The sequence below is a fragment of the Ambystoma mexicanum genome, chromosome 2q (genome assembly GCF_040938575.1).
Source record: "Ambystoma mexicanum isolate Mex_15411 chromosome 2q, UKY_AmexF1_1, whole genome shotgun sequence".
Classification (NCBI taxonomy): Eukaryota; Metazoa; Chordata; class Amphibia; order Caudata; family Ambystomatidae; genus Ambystoma; species Ambystoma mexicanum.
Genome location: NC_090924.1, coordinates 74,197,765 through 74,212,727, shown reverse-complemented (window position 1 = coordinate 74,212,727; position 14,963 = coordinate 74,197,765). Strand labels below are relative to the sequence as shown.

Sequence of the window (14,963 nt, the reverse complement as noted above, 5' to 3'; positions counted from 1 at the left end):
CTCAAGTGTAGTCTTTCATGCTCATTGTAGGTTTCAAAGTATTAAATTGTAATTCAACAAGAGACCCTAGTGATTTTCTTTTAAAATGTTACCCAGTTCATTTTCTTGACTTTTCCTTTGTAAGTCCTAAGATGAGGCCTCTGTTGCTAAGCCGATGTTATTGATGTACTGTTGAGAAACTAAATGTTAGATCTTCTGAGAACCAGTCCTGGGGAAGTGTTCTGAGAGACCAAGTTGAACAAGGGTATAAACACCTGGTCTAGTGAAACTGTTACAATGTAACATAGGCAGAGCAGTAAGACTTCTTCCAGGAGATCAAGGGACTGGTGTTTGAGCAAATTGAACACCGGGAGACAGTCAAGAAATGAAGCCGCATACACAATTTAAAAATGTAATAATGACCAGGCCTTAGCCAGACAAGTTTACTATACACTACAAAGCATTTCTTTCTCTGTCTCCCCATTCCCAACCCCACACCTCATTGTGCATTTTCTCCATCCCTATCCAAGCTGTAAAGAAGACTGCAAAATCCTTCCCTCTTTCTTAAGAGGGAATTCCTATTTTTGGTGATTTTATGGCCACGTCTAAAGGTCCCCTGGAGTCTTTGCTTTTTTCACTTTTTTATTTTTTCACATCACTGACTTCTTTTTTAGTGTCTACACTGACTTTTCCTGAAGTCGCCCTACCAGTACGACCCTTTATACCTTACTTATGTTGTTGGTGCCCAGTAGCATGATTGCCTCTCAGGCTCCCCATTTTGTTCTAAGGTGGTTCTATCACCCTACACAGGTTTTAGGGAGAGGGTTCGTGGCAACTATACTTTAGTTTTGGCTTCACCAGGGGTGCGAGCCATTCAACCTCATTGGTAGCCCATTGGACTTTTTTGCTAGCTATTGGGGGTACCAATTGTTTTTTTAAATCCTGCTTTCAGCCATTTTGTGATTTAGAGCTTCCTTTGTTCAGGACAATACCAAGGTGGCTGTAAAGTGGTTGGCTACATGGGCTCGTAGTGAGCACTAAATGGCGGCCTCCCCCCCCCCCCCCCCCACACACACACACCTACCCACACACACCTACCCATGGTAAGGTAACAACAATTATCTACTATTTACAATTCTCATAAGATCGGTCGTCATTTCCACAGCGGTTGTCCAGCTACGTTCTGTTACAGGACATTGCGTATCAATTGCATTTCAAGTGGCTGTCTTATAATGTTAGCAAAACCCCATCACCTGTGCTCTCTATCAACGTGGGCCACACCTTAGGACTATGGGCCCCCTTGTCAGGATTTACAGATGGGCAGATTGGTCTCATTCCTCGGGTTCAGGCGGGATCTGTGAAGATCCTGATTGGTCGAAGGGTTGCCTTTGTCTGTAGTAAATCAGGTAGGGAAGCCATTCCGATTCCATATGTTTGTGTCTCGGGAGGGTCGCTGTCAGGCTTTATAAGTCATTAAATGTCAAAGGCTTTGTGGAGATATTCTCTTTGTGGAGAGGTGGGACCTCTTTCAGTGTATCATTATGCATGTCCTTGCCGTTAGTAATAAGTTCCTATTCATGTGTGTGAGTCTTGTGTAGGTTTCTCAGTCATCTTCCAACCCAAAAAGCACCAAGAGGGTAGTCAGTGGTCTCTGTACGCGAGTCTATGGCCTTTATCCAGGACACCACCCTCTTCCAGTAAGACTGTGCTCTTGGGCAGTCCCACCAGACATGCCCGTAGGTACCTGTATTGCCACATCCCATCCAACTTAGCTTCAGGAACAAGAGGCCTTTAAGCATCAGCTGTGGTCCATGCGTCCCCACCAGATAAGTAGAAAGGAGTGCCACTGTGTTTTCCTTCTCGTCATCCTAGAGAAGCAAATGTTCGCCATCTGATTGTTCAGTTCTATGTCATATTTTCGCATTTTAAAGCCCGAACACAGAAAAGACCGATTTTTCTTTTTTTGGCCATTTTTGTGATGGCTTTAAAATGTGGAAATATTACATACTGTCCACCCCTTACCACTATTCCTCTTGTTATTCAATGGGGGGGTGGGGTTAAATCCCTCCAAACCCACATTTCACCACCCCTTCCCACCTCTAAACATGCATCTCACTCACACACACACACACACACACACACAAGACCGCTCCCTGCGGTCACAGAGCGGTCTTTGTTTCCTTTTGGAAAAAAGTCTTTTGAACTTGTACCGATTCTTCGGAGTGTCAAAGGATGCTGGTGCATAACTTTGGTCCTTCTTCGAGCAGCAGCTCTTCCAGAGTGTAGGTTCAGAGTTCCAAATGTTGACAAAGTGAATGGGCAATGGAGTCTGCTTTTATTCCTCTCAGGAGGCAGTGAGTGAACACAGTGCCCAATCAGACACCAAGCATCATTAAAATAGAGAGATGGTCAGCTATTTATCCAAGCAATACCCTTGCACACAGGATGAGTCTTTCACACACCGGAGCAAATCTGCACTGTCCCATACAGGTATCTAATATGCCAGTCAGAACTAGTTTCAGGTTGGCTATAATGCTCAGGCCCAGGACAAGTGACCTAAAATGGCTTCCTTCTCTTCTATATACGAGGAGAAAGGTCTACTCATGTGACCCCTCATGTCTTGAGGCAACCAAAGCAACCTCAGTTTTGATGAATGGAGGAGGGAGTCGAAAAGGACCCAGCCAGGTAAATTCAGTTCCACTGTGTGGAGCATTACACAGGTGAAATGCCCACCTCCAGCCTAGCCACATGGATAAAAGAGTGGGTACTCTTTGGAGCCGAAGGCGTACCCCAGCATTGGGAGTCATAAGGCTTCTTTAGGCAGAGCACCGAAAAAAAGGTGCCCTAAGTCAGGCTTTGGATTAAACCTGGCTGAAAGAAAAACAGTCAAACTCAGAAAAGCTAGCCAAAACTACACCATCTGGTAACAAATTGAAGAGCTCTATAACACACTAAGCTGGATTTTTGCAATCAACCCTGGGGTGGAGTCTGAGAGGTCATCCTATCATGGTGAACAGGAAAGACACTGATTTGTAGCCAAACCCAGTCAAGCTAGAGTAGCAGAGCACTAAGTCTTAGAGTCACGAAGGTGTGAGACACACACTGAATGAACACTCTTATTTTATTTATGGTTCGCTTGTTGGGTGCCTATACAGCAAGCAAATACTGTTTCAAAGCGCCCACAGGGCAACAGGGAGGGGGCAGGGGATGATAGACAATACAAATTTCAATACAAAATATATCAAGAGACAATGTGGAGGGGAAGGCGAACCGAATATGCCTTGTGAGTGTTCAGAACGTGCAAGTGCAGAAGGGAGAGGGTATGGGAAAGGTGCTGTGGTGCTCATGGCAGAGCAGTGGGTGAAGTGCTATGAAACATTAAGTGCAAGCCTCCACGGGTGGAGAGTGGGCCGAGGCAAGTGTAGAGGATAGACAGCAGCTGGGATGATCCAATGTGGGAGGTCAGGGCCCCGAGGATGCATAAGGGCCCTGCACACATCAAGCTACTGTGTGATTAGCAGGGGGGAAGAGGGGAGAGAGGGAGAAAAAAAAAGGAAGGTCTTGAGGCTCTTCCGGAATTTAAGAAGGTCCTGCTCGTGACGCAGAGGGAGGTGGAGGCTGTTCCAAAGAAGGGAGCCAGCTGAGTAAAGTGATCGACCACTTGCCCTCTGTTTAGCGAAGTGGTGCCAGAGAAGCGCAGGGGTCTGGAGGGGAGTATTTAGTCAGAAAGAGTTGCAGATAATGTGGTCTCCGGCCCCAGACAGCTGTGTGGATGATACAGAGGGATTTGAATTTAATCCGTGCTGTGACCAGGAGCCAGTGAAGAATTTGTAGGGCAGGAGAGATGCGGTCCCTGGGCTTGAGGCCAAGGATAAGTGTTGCTGCCCTATTCTGGATTAGCTGGAGGGGTCGCAGAGTGGACGAAGATAGATTCAGGAGTAGGCTATTGCAATAGTCCAGTCTAGAGAGAACCAGAGCCCGGGCAACATTCAGCCTCTGGGGGAAGGTGAGGAAAGGTAGAATTCCTTTCAGAAGGAAGAGCTGAAAGTAGGACTTCTTGGCAATGTCCTGAGACTGAGGGACGAAGGAGAGAGAGGAGTCAAAGATGACACTGATTTTTATGGCTTCCAAGGAGGGAGCAAGGGGGAGAGCCCATGGAAGAAGACCAGAGTGAAGGGAAGAATAGGGTGCAGGGGTCCCAATAGGAAGGATCTCTGTTTTGCTGGCATTGAGGCAGAGATTATTGGAAGTGCACCAGGCCTGGATGGTAGAGAGGCAGTCGGGGATGATGGAGGGCGCAAGGGTGTCTGCAGGAAGTTTGAAGAAGTTGCGTGTCGTCAGCATAGCACTGGAAGTTGGGGGGGGGGAGATGAGGCATGCCAGCAGAGTAAGATGGGTGTTAAAGAGCCAAGGTGCAAGAATAAAGCCCTGCGGGATGCCACAGGTGGAGAAGGAAATAGGCAAGAAGGTGCCCAGTATGACATTACACAAGCGGTCAGTCAGGAAGGAGGTCAGCCAGTCCTCCAGTGCCCGCTCCAAGATACCAAGGGTCTCATGGAGCATTTTTATGAGAATGGAACGGTTGATTGTGTCAAATGTAGAAGAGAGATCAAGAAGGATGAGGGCAGCAGGGGAGTTGGAATCAAGTGAAGCAAGCAGGTGTTAAGAAGAGCAGTTTCCGTGCCTCTGGATGCTCGGAATACAGATTGATGGTCGTGGAGATTGCCAACAAGTTCAGTGTGAGAGTTAAGTTGGGGCAGTGCCAACTTCTCCAGCATGGGGTCTGGCATGGATTCACATGCTCAGGAATATTCCCCGTCGTCAGGCTGGGAATCCTTCGGTAAAGAAAAAATCAGTATCAGTTTTGTTTCTGATCTGTCTTTCGTAGTAGTAACCAATCACTGATCTCTGCGTCATACTGACCACAGCCAATGACTGCCCTCTACCTAAGCCCCACCTCTGGCAGCCATCTTCAGATTTTTTACTGCACGTTCAAGTGTTGGGATCCTCGTGCTATTGCTCTCGAGCGTTAGTGCTATTTTTTCACGTTTTTTCTCAAAAAATGTCTCTTTTTCGGTCAAAAGAGCCTCAAGCTCCACCGTTTCTTCATCCGAGGAGACCCGTGTCGGATTCGTCTACGCCCCTCAAGGGTGAAGATTTCGTCGAGCCACGCTTTTGGAGGACTCCAGAAGTTTCTCAGGCCCATCTCAGACATGGCCCAGGAGAAGGGAAGCTCGACGCCCGGAAAGCTGTTCAGGGTCTGCCCTGGATGCCAGCTTCAGAATGTCTTTAAGGAGGACGAACACTCCCTTTGCCTCTACTGCCTGCATGAGGACAAGACGCACGTGGAGAAGGACTGTGCGTTTTGCGGCAATATGTCGGAGCGGACCATGAAGGACCGCCATCAACGTCTCGCCAACTGGCTGGAAGGGAAGAGCCCGTCAGGCGAGAAGAAGAAGAAGAAGTCCGAGCGGTCTTCTAAGACCTTTGAGGACGCCCCGGCGACGGGGGTCCAACACAAGGCCAAGCACCGCGAGTCCGCTGGCACCGGGAGCGCCGAACGGTCGGGCTCTACGGACGCCAGGCAGGGCGCATCCTCCCCGGCGCCATCAACCACGAGCCAACGCTCTGGTTCGGGTAAGAGGAAGGCCGGGCACCCGGCGAAGCTCCTGGAGAGACCCCGGTCGAGCTCGAAGGCCCCATCGGAGGGGGAGCGAGGCAGTGACCCTCCCCCCAAGGAGAAGGCGGTGAGCGCACCTAAGGTGGTGAAAGCCTTAATCCATCCGGCCAAGGCCTCTATCGAGACAGTCGCGGCAGCCCTGGCTCAGCCTGTGGAGGCTACTCCAGTGGTGGCGACCTCGGGGCTCAGTCTCCCTGCCACCGCAGAGGGAGTCCTCTTTTATGCCCATCGACAGGACCCCCGTGAAACCTCCAACGGAGAAGAAAAAGGGGGGGCAGGAGATTGTCGTGGATTCGGCCTCAACCTCTGAGGAAGAGCTGATCGAAGTCTTAAGCCACGGCGTTGGCGTGGAAGAAGACCAGCCCGTCGGGAGGGACCCCGACGTAGGAGACGACAATAACGTCGAGGGTGCCGACGGGGCTCCTGACCGCCCGTCGGACTCCCCTCAACCAGTGCCGCAAGACAACTCGGCGGCCATTTTGTTGGCTATACAGTCCTTATGCTCGGAGATAAGGACGAGACTGCCGTTACCACCAGCGGAGGAACCGCTCCCGACGGGGGACCCGGAGCCAGGCCCTTCTGGGAGCCCTCCCCCTAAGAGAAGAAGGATTCATCCTCCACCTCCTTTTCAGCCATCGCGCCCTGTTCAGCCCTCCTCCCCATCAACGACACGTGGGGATGATACTGGGACTGACACGGCCGCGACGGGTACAGACAACGAGGTTTACGACGAGGATCTGCCGTCGTCACCTCCCACCCGGGCTTCCCCGCCCGACGAGATTGGATCGTTTCACTCCATGATCGCCAGGGCATCCAAGCTTTTCCAGCTCTGCCCGGAAGAGAAGAAGAAGGAAGGTTTCCTTTATCACCGGCGCAAGGCCAAGAGGAAGACGGTCCTCTCTGTACCTCTACTGGACGATATTTGGGATGAGGGCCTCGCCCTCAAGAACCCATCCACGACGCCGGCTAGAAGGGATCGGTACGAGAAGAAGTACCGGGTCCCAGACGCGGCCCCCTTGTGCCTTCGGGCACAGCCGACCCCGGACTCGGTCGTCTCCGCGGCGGCCAGGAAGAAAGCCGGGGGGGCGCGGCCTCTACGTCGACCTCCCCGCTGGACGGCGAGGGAAAGAAATTAGATACGATGGGACGCAGAGTCATCTCGTCGGCAGCGACGACGATTAAGGCGGCCAACGCCTTGGCTATCGTAGCCCGCTACGACAGGGAGTTGTGGTACAAACTGGCCCCCCTGCTGGACTTCCTACTGGACGACAAGATGGCGGAAGCCCTAGAGATCTTGCAGGAAGGAGAGGTGGCGTCGGACCACTCCATTATGATTGCGACGGACATCGCTGACACTGGATTTCGCCAGTTGGGCAACGGCGTGTGCCTTAGGCGGCGTGGATGGCTCAAGGCTACTGACTTCCGTCAGGACGTGCAGACCAGAGTCTTGGACATGCCGTTCGACGGAAACAACCTGTTTGGGAAAACAGTGGACGATTCCCTTCAAGCCATCAAGGCAGACACAGAGACGGCCCGGGCTCTTGGGGTTCTCCAGCAACGGCGGCCGCCCTTTCGGAGCGGCGGGGGCAAACAGGGTGCCTCCAAAGGTTCCAGCGGCGTATTTTCCACCTATTGTCAAGCGGCCCGTTCGTCGTCACAGGAAGCTTACTGTGGACAAGGCAAGTCAGGTGGACCCCGCCGTCGTCGCCAAGGAGGACAAGGCGGCAAAGCCTCGTCGAAGCAGGACTGAACCGGCTGTGGGGTCGGGCCCCCACCGAAGCACCCCGGTGGGAGGCCGGCTGGCAAGCTTCGTCAGCGTGTGGGAGTCCATCTCCACCGACCGTTGGGTGCTGGACGCCCTAGCTCAGGGTCACGCGCTCGAGTTTCTAAAGAGGTGCCCGCGCGTCCCCCCTGTGGCCAGGAAAGAACATCACGTCCCTCAACTTCTGTTGGAGGTAAAGGCGATGCTCAAGAAGGGCGCCATCGAGCTCGTCCCAAAGATGCTTCGGGGCTCTGGAGTTTACTCAAGATACTTCCTCGTGAAGAAGAAGACGGGAGGATGGCGTCCCATCCTGGACCTACGACGACTGAACAAATTCATCAAGGCACAGAAGTTCCGGATGGTCACCCTCCAACACGTCCTGGGTGGGTTGGAGGAGGGCGATTTCCTGTCGTTGTTGGATTTGGAGGATGCCTACTTCCATATTCCCATCCTAAAGGGACACCAAAAGTTTCTCAGGTTCGTGGTCCAAGGGCGTCACTACCAGTTCAGAGCCCTTCCCTTCGGATTGAGGTTGGCACCCAGGGTGTTCACCAAGTGCCTCGCACCGGTGGCGGCGCAGCTGCACTGAGAGGGGATCCACGTCTACCCCTACCTGGACGACTGGCTCATCCGAGCAAAGACGAAGGAGCTCGCCGTGGAGCACACAGCAAGGACCGTCCAACTACTCACGGACCTGGGATTCTCCATAAACTACGCCAAGTCCCACCTGGTGCCCGCGCAAGACGCACTGTTTCTGGGAGCGAAGCTCGACACAGTGTCGCTTCTGGCCTCTCCGTCGGATGAAAGGAGAGCCATCTTGGGCAAGGTGCAGCGGATGCTGGTTGCGGACGCGGCCAGAGTGAGGTCCATCAAGTCCCTCCTCGGAATGATGTCTTCTTGCATTTACCTCATCCGCCTGTGCAGGCTCCGGATGCGCCCGTTGCAGGAGTTCCTGGACGCGTGCTGGATCCAGACGACGGGCAGCTTCGAGGAGAGGATCACACTCGACGAGAGTTTCCGACGAGCGATCCGGTGGTGAGGCACCCGCGCGCATCTGACGGCGGGCATGGACTTCCTGACTCCCGGCCACCAGGAGACAGTGACCACGGATGCCTCCCTGGAAGGGTGGGGAGCGCACACCGAAAATCTGCACGCGAGAGGCCTTTGGCTTCCGACGGAGAAGTCCCTCCATATCAACGTCCTGGAGCTCCGTGCAGTGTTTTGGGCCCTCGGGTCCTTTCTTCCGTCCCTCAAGGGCAAGGTGGTGAGGATCTTCACCGACAACACCACCACCATGTTCTACATCAGGAAACAGGGCGGAACCAGGTCCCCAGCCCTGTCCAAGGAGGCGCAGGATCTGTGGCATTGGGCCGTCGCCCAAGGGATGTTTCTGGTGCCGTTTCATCTGGCAGGGATAAAAAACACCATCGCCGACTCGCTCAGCAGAGAGCTGCGCTCGTGCCACGAGTGGGAACTACGACAGGATCTAGTGGACCGCCTCTTCTGACGGTGGGGCACACCCCAGACCGATCTGTTCGCGACGGCAGGAGGTTCGCCAGCAGGTTTCCCCAGCCGAGGAGCATGGGCGATGCTTTCTCGTTCCCCTGGGAGGGCCTGTTTATATACGCGTTCCCTCCATTGCCATTGCTGATCCGGCTCATCAACCAGCTCAAGAGGTCACGGTGCAGGATGATCCTCGTCGCACCTGCGTGGCCGAGGCAGATATGGTTCCCGGACCTTCTGGTGTTGTCAGCGTCCCCGTCAATCAAGCTGCCAGTGGACGCGGATCTTCTCTCCATTGAAGGATGCGCCATCCTCCATCACGACCCGAAGTCGCTGAGCTTGCAGGCCTGGCTCCTGCAGCGTTAGAGTTTGGAGGATACGACATACCGGCCGACTGCAGAGAGGTTCTTGCAAAGGCCAGGGCGTCCTCAACTCTTAAATGCTACGGACACAAATGGAAGAGGTTCTCTGTCTGGTGCCACGCACAGAAGATTAACCCTCTATGGATTACGGCTCCCCAAGTACTGCCGTACCTACTGACGCTGGCCAAGGCTGGACTGGCGCACGCGTCCATCAAGATTCATCTTGCTGCGATCTCCCGATACACCAGAACCACAGGGCGGACGTCTTTGTGGTCTCATCGTCTGGTGAAAGAGTTCATGAAGGGACTGTTCAGATCGTTCCCGCCGGTGAAGGCTCCGGCCCCGGCGTGGGAGCTCAACGTGGTGCTGACCAAGCTCATGGGACCTCTGTTCGAGCCTCTGCACTCGGCTCCGTTGAAGTTCTTGTCATGGAAAACAGCGTTTCTTGTGGCCATCACCTCCGCACGACGGGTGGGAGAGATCCAGGCCCTTTCCTGCAAGGCCCCGTACTTGACTTTTCACGACACGAGGGTAGTGCTCAGGACGCACCCCTCCTTCATGCCCAAGGTGCCGTCGGACTTCCACCTCAACGAACCCTTGGTGTTGCCTGTTTTCTTCCCTTCGCCTTCGTCGCCGGCTGAAAGGACTTTGCACTCGCTGAATGTGGCTAGAGCGCTGAAGTTCTACGTGGACCGCACGAAGTGTTTTCGGAAGACGTCACAACTCTTTGTGAACTTTGGACCTGTCAATCAGGGGAAGGCTCTCTCGAAGGCTTCCATTTCCAGATGGCTCTCCGGCTGTATCATGTACTGTCATCGGTTGGCAAACCGAACGCTGCCTGGCCGTCCGAGAGCCCATTCCACCAGAGCGATCGCAGCTACCACAGCGTTCCTATCTGGTTTGCCCTTGCTGGACATCTGCAGGGCTGCTACGTGGAGGTCGACGCACACCTTCACGAAATTCTACTGCGTCGATCGGGATTCCAGGGAGGAGTCCAGGGTCGGCCAAGCAGTGCTGCGCAACCTGTTCGCCTAAGGTGAGCCTGGTGAGGAGGTAAGAATTGCTTAATATTGAGTTTGATGTAATGCTTAATGTTGAGCCTTTGCCACCTCCCGTGGTTGTGCATGTGTGTACTGCTATGTATTCTTTATTCATGAGCATGTGAATCCATGCCAGACCCCATGCTGGAGAAGGAACACATTACTTACCTGTAACTGTTGTTCTCCAGCATGGGTCTTGCATGGATTCACATGCGAACCCTCCCTCCTGCCCCTCTGCGGCTCTTCACTTGGTCATACTGCCACTTCACGTGCTACCAAATCTGAAGATGGCTGCCAGAGGCGGGGCTTAGCTAGAGGGCAGTCATTGGCTGTGGTCAGTATGACGCAGAGATCAGTGATTGGTTACTACTACGAAAGACAGATCAGAAACGAAACTGATACTGATTTTTTCTTTACCGAAGGATTCCCAGCCTGACGACGGGGAATATTCATGAGCATGTGAATCCATGCCAGACCCATGCTGGAGAACAACAGTTACAGGTAAGTAACTTGTTCCTTCTCAAGCAGTTTCCCCAGGAAGGGAGTGATGGAAATGGGGCAATAGTTGGGTGGACAGGAAGGGTCTGCTGATGATTGTTTTTTTTTTTAGGAGTTGGCGCACACGGGAGTTCTTGAGGGAGGATGGCAGACACCTTCATGGAGTTGACAACTCTGGTTACTTCTTCCAGTGACACAAAGTCAAAGGAGGGAGGAGGGTGAGGGGTCAAGAGAGGCAACAGGGTGAAGGATGGGCTGGACGAGTGCATGACAAGGCTGTTCAGGATGTCCTGAGTTTTGGTGGTGAAGTGAGTGGCAAGTGCGTGGCAGAGGGCCTGAGAAGAAGTAGGGGCGGAGGATACTGCGGACGAGTTGGCAAGTTCCCTGCAGATTTTGGCAAGTTCCCTGCAGATTTTGAAAAATTCAGCTGTGTTGTTGGATGCGCTAGATACCTGTACTTGACTGTGGGCCTTTTTTTGGCACGCTGGAGAGTCTGTAATGCCTTTCCAGTGCTTGCTAATTACACTCGCTCACTTGCATATTTGAGCTATTTTTAGGAGGGGCTTGTAGCATTTATAACCTACACGACCTTGTTGGCTAGCGTTCCTTGAGCATGATTGTTTCAATTTTTAAAATGCCCACTAGATGGCAGCAGACAGACTGGATCGACAGGGAGAAGACCATTCAGAACAATGACAATTAAAATCTTATCACGTAGACCACATCTTTATTTGCAAAGTGACTTGTGGGAGTGTTGGGGAGAATTCTCAGAAATGTGCTAATTCCCTCTACCTTAGAGACCCCCAGCAACTTTGCTGGATTTTGAGGACATGATTTTTTTTTCCCTGGAGAGACCCTTTTTCCAACTCTCTTGTATTTTAATGTGATTTCTGAACTTTGTTTCTTTTGGTTGTGGAGTCTGACAAACTCCATAGGCATCATCTTTTACATTTTGTCACACAGCACCTTCAGTGCAGTGGTACAGGGAAGTCTTTCAGATTTCCCCAATGGTTTAAATACTTTGTCTGGGATAAACTACTGTTTCCCACAGCAGTAAAGTGAAATTGACTTTAATTACAATTGTAACTTTCTAGACCCAGCACACACTATCTTACAATAGGGTGCTGCAGTGTTACCTAGTATCTATCTCCTTTGTCTAGCTTCTCATGTAACATTTTTTTTTTACCCTTTCCTCACTGAATGGCTGGTGGCAATCGTTTTTCGTTTTAACTACCGTGGTGTGCATTTACTATGGGCTGCATTCGCAACTGCAGTAAAGCACCCAAGGATGCCATTTTTGTCAAACTGGCCCTGGTCGTCTTTTTTCGCCATTTCTTTGTGGAAAGGTCCTTCTTGAGATTTACTGTGCGTGTCAAACCAGGTTTGGCCCCATTGTTCGCTTTGGCGGGATTCACTGGTAAAGCCCGCCTCTGGCTCCAGCATCTCTGGGGTAGGCAGGAAGTGAGGGAGGTGCCCAAAACTCCCTGTGCTTAGTCTCCTAGGGAGACCCAAATGCGCTCTGTATGGGTTGGCCGGCTGACTGTCCGGCAAGGACAGCCACCCTGCTGAGTGACTGACAGCAGGGCTGGAATGAATGGGAGAGAACTGAATAAAGGTGAGGCTTTTGGCTTGGAAGCCAGTCGACCACTGGACGAAGAAACCGAAGAACTTGAAGAGGACGCCTGCTGCAACTCCTGGACCGTTGGTTTGCCTGGTGAAGCCCTGCTGCTGTGCCGAAACTCCAAATTCGTATCGACAGAGAAGCCCCTGCAACTTCTCCAACTTCTCCCCTTGAGTTGGTGGGACCAATCAACTCCAAAGTAAGCCACCTGGACATCCTTCTCAGAGCTGGTTGAATTTACAGAGTGCTTCTGGAAACCCTGTAGCTATGGAGAGAAACACAAGATTGTGTGCATTGCTTTTAAGCTGGCCTAGAGCTTCTGGAAGATCCTCTGGACTCACAGGAAGCAGGACTGACTGAGCCTGAGCCCCCTCAACAGAGTGCGGGATCCCAGAAGCATGGAAAGTCCATCGCGACAGCCAGGAACGCAGTGTTGCTATTTGCGATAGACGTTAGGAGATGAAACACTGAACAGCCACCGATTTGAAGATTGCCGGTTGCGAGCGGTGACTGTTCCATTGCAGTGCAGGAGTTACCAGAAGTCCTCCCTCTTGTCCCCATGACTGAGGCCCAGGAACAGTGAGATCTGCAGAGCTGCACAGGAACGGAAGTCATCTGCTGCACTTTTTCTTCAATTCAAAGGTACTGTACAAAGTCTGATAGAACTTACCTCTTGCTGTAGAGTTGCTTGCATCTTCTACCGCTCACAAGTCTAACGGCTTGTGGCCCTACATTTGATTCTTCTTTTCTTCAAAGACTTCAAAAACATTGTGCAAAGACTTTTCTACTTACCTACTAGAAGTGCTTCATCCTATAATAAGACTTTTGCCCATTGACTTTGGCCTAGCCTGTTATACTGAAGGACTCTGCTGTGGGAATCCAAAAGTATTTGCCTGCTTAAGTATATTTGTGGTCTCTTGTTGTTCTAATAACCTTTTCTTTTTACCAACTTATAATAGTATTCTAAATGCAAACAGTAAGATACTAATGTCCCCAGCACCCTAGCTATTGAAGTCACCTGAGGGTGTAGGTTGTGTCTGTGGGCCACCCCAAATGGGTATTTACTGATTAAGAAACTAACAGTTTACAGTATTGAAGTGTATTTGTGTGTTACTATTATATTGCCCTCTTCTGAAGAATGCTTACTCTAACTGATAAATAAATGAATGATTGTTTAATCAAGAAACCTTGTGTACGAGTTTATTTGAATATTTGTCACTGTGAATCTCTGTGTAACTCCCCTACAGCTCACATTTACCCCTCTTGATATAATCCTGGCTGCTCAACACGCTACCAAAACTGTGTAGTACATGCTTATACCAAAGGTTGGGTTTCCTATATCTGTGGTCAAAGTTGTTTGTAGTGTTCCCAGAGGGTACTGCATACAAACTTTGCCTAATAGGGTGATATGTAAAAGAAAATCTTCTGGTAAACCGAATGCTTTCTGCCCTGAAAGGAGTAAAATGCCTGTGAAGCACCGGATCAAAGCCAACTGAGCACTATTTACTTTTTTGCCTTGTGACTGTTTTCATGTGAGGGAGAGGAGTAGAGAGTGGGAGTTAAGGGGGCCACTGATGTCTAGGCACTGCCTGTCAAATGATTTTTGGGGAGTCCGTAAAAGTATTTTTTAAGCTTGCTCTCAAAAACTGTTTTGGGGTGAAAAGGCCTAGAAGCTCAGATGCATTTATGGAAATACATTACCTTTTTATGAGCTTTTACAGAAAACTACAATAGCAGGCGTCACAAGTGGAAGCTTCGCTCCTTAAGAGCATAACGCACCCATGCTGCACTTATCACTTTCACAGAATACAGGTGTAGTCCAAGTGTTAGCAGAGCAACTTTATCTTACACTGTGGGTACAGTGCAGGCAACTGCATTTTTAGGTCCCATTTCATGCAGTGGTTGATCGCATGCCAACATCAGCACTGGCTGGATGAGGTTGCAGGGCATTTCAATACCGGATTGCACATCCCCACCCACAAGTGTCAGAAATATTGCCACTCTGAAAAGATGGCTGAATCCCTATTGCAAACCCAGTTTTGTAGACGTTTTGTCATGCCTTTCCCCTATTTTCTGTGGGGCTCTCTCGGTTGACCATCTCTAGTTAGACACTTTTTATTCCTTCCCCCCAGCCCCTTCTTGTTTACAGTCCGACTCCTGCTCTAAAGTCTCTTCCTGTATTCCCAGTATACAACTGTCCCCTCTGTCCTTGCTTGGACGCTAGCTTCCAATGCTAACTGTATCCTCTGACTAGTCCCTTGTGGTCTCTCCTGCTCTCCCTCTCTAGTCCCACTTATGCTCTGCTCCCCCTCGCCCTCTCTCTCCTACACCTGCATTCCCAAACGTACTCTTTCTCTCTAGGCTTTACTCCATAGTTCATCTCCCTCCCTTCAGCCTCTCTTCACCTTCCCTTCGTAACCTCACCCCTCTATGTACTTTTTCTGCCATGCCTCTCCACCCTTAGCTAGCATGACATGACAGAGGGCATAGCGTTAGATTGGACTGTCTCCACTTATTC

At 51.2% G+C, this 14,963-nt stretch overlaps 1 protein-coding gene across 4 annotated transcripts in view; it reads left to right on the top strand.

Moving 5' to 3' along the window:
- Positions 1-14,963, top strand: part of ANKS3 (ankyrin repeat and sterile alpha motif domain containing 3) — a 590,125-nt gene that overhangs the window by 411,697 nt on the left and 163,465 nt on the right. The gene's annotated exons all lie outside the window — the stretch shown is intronic.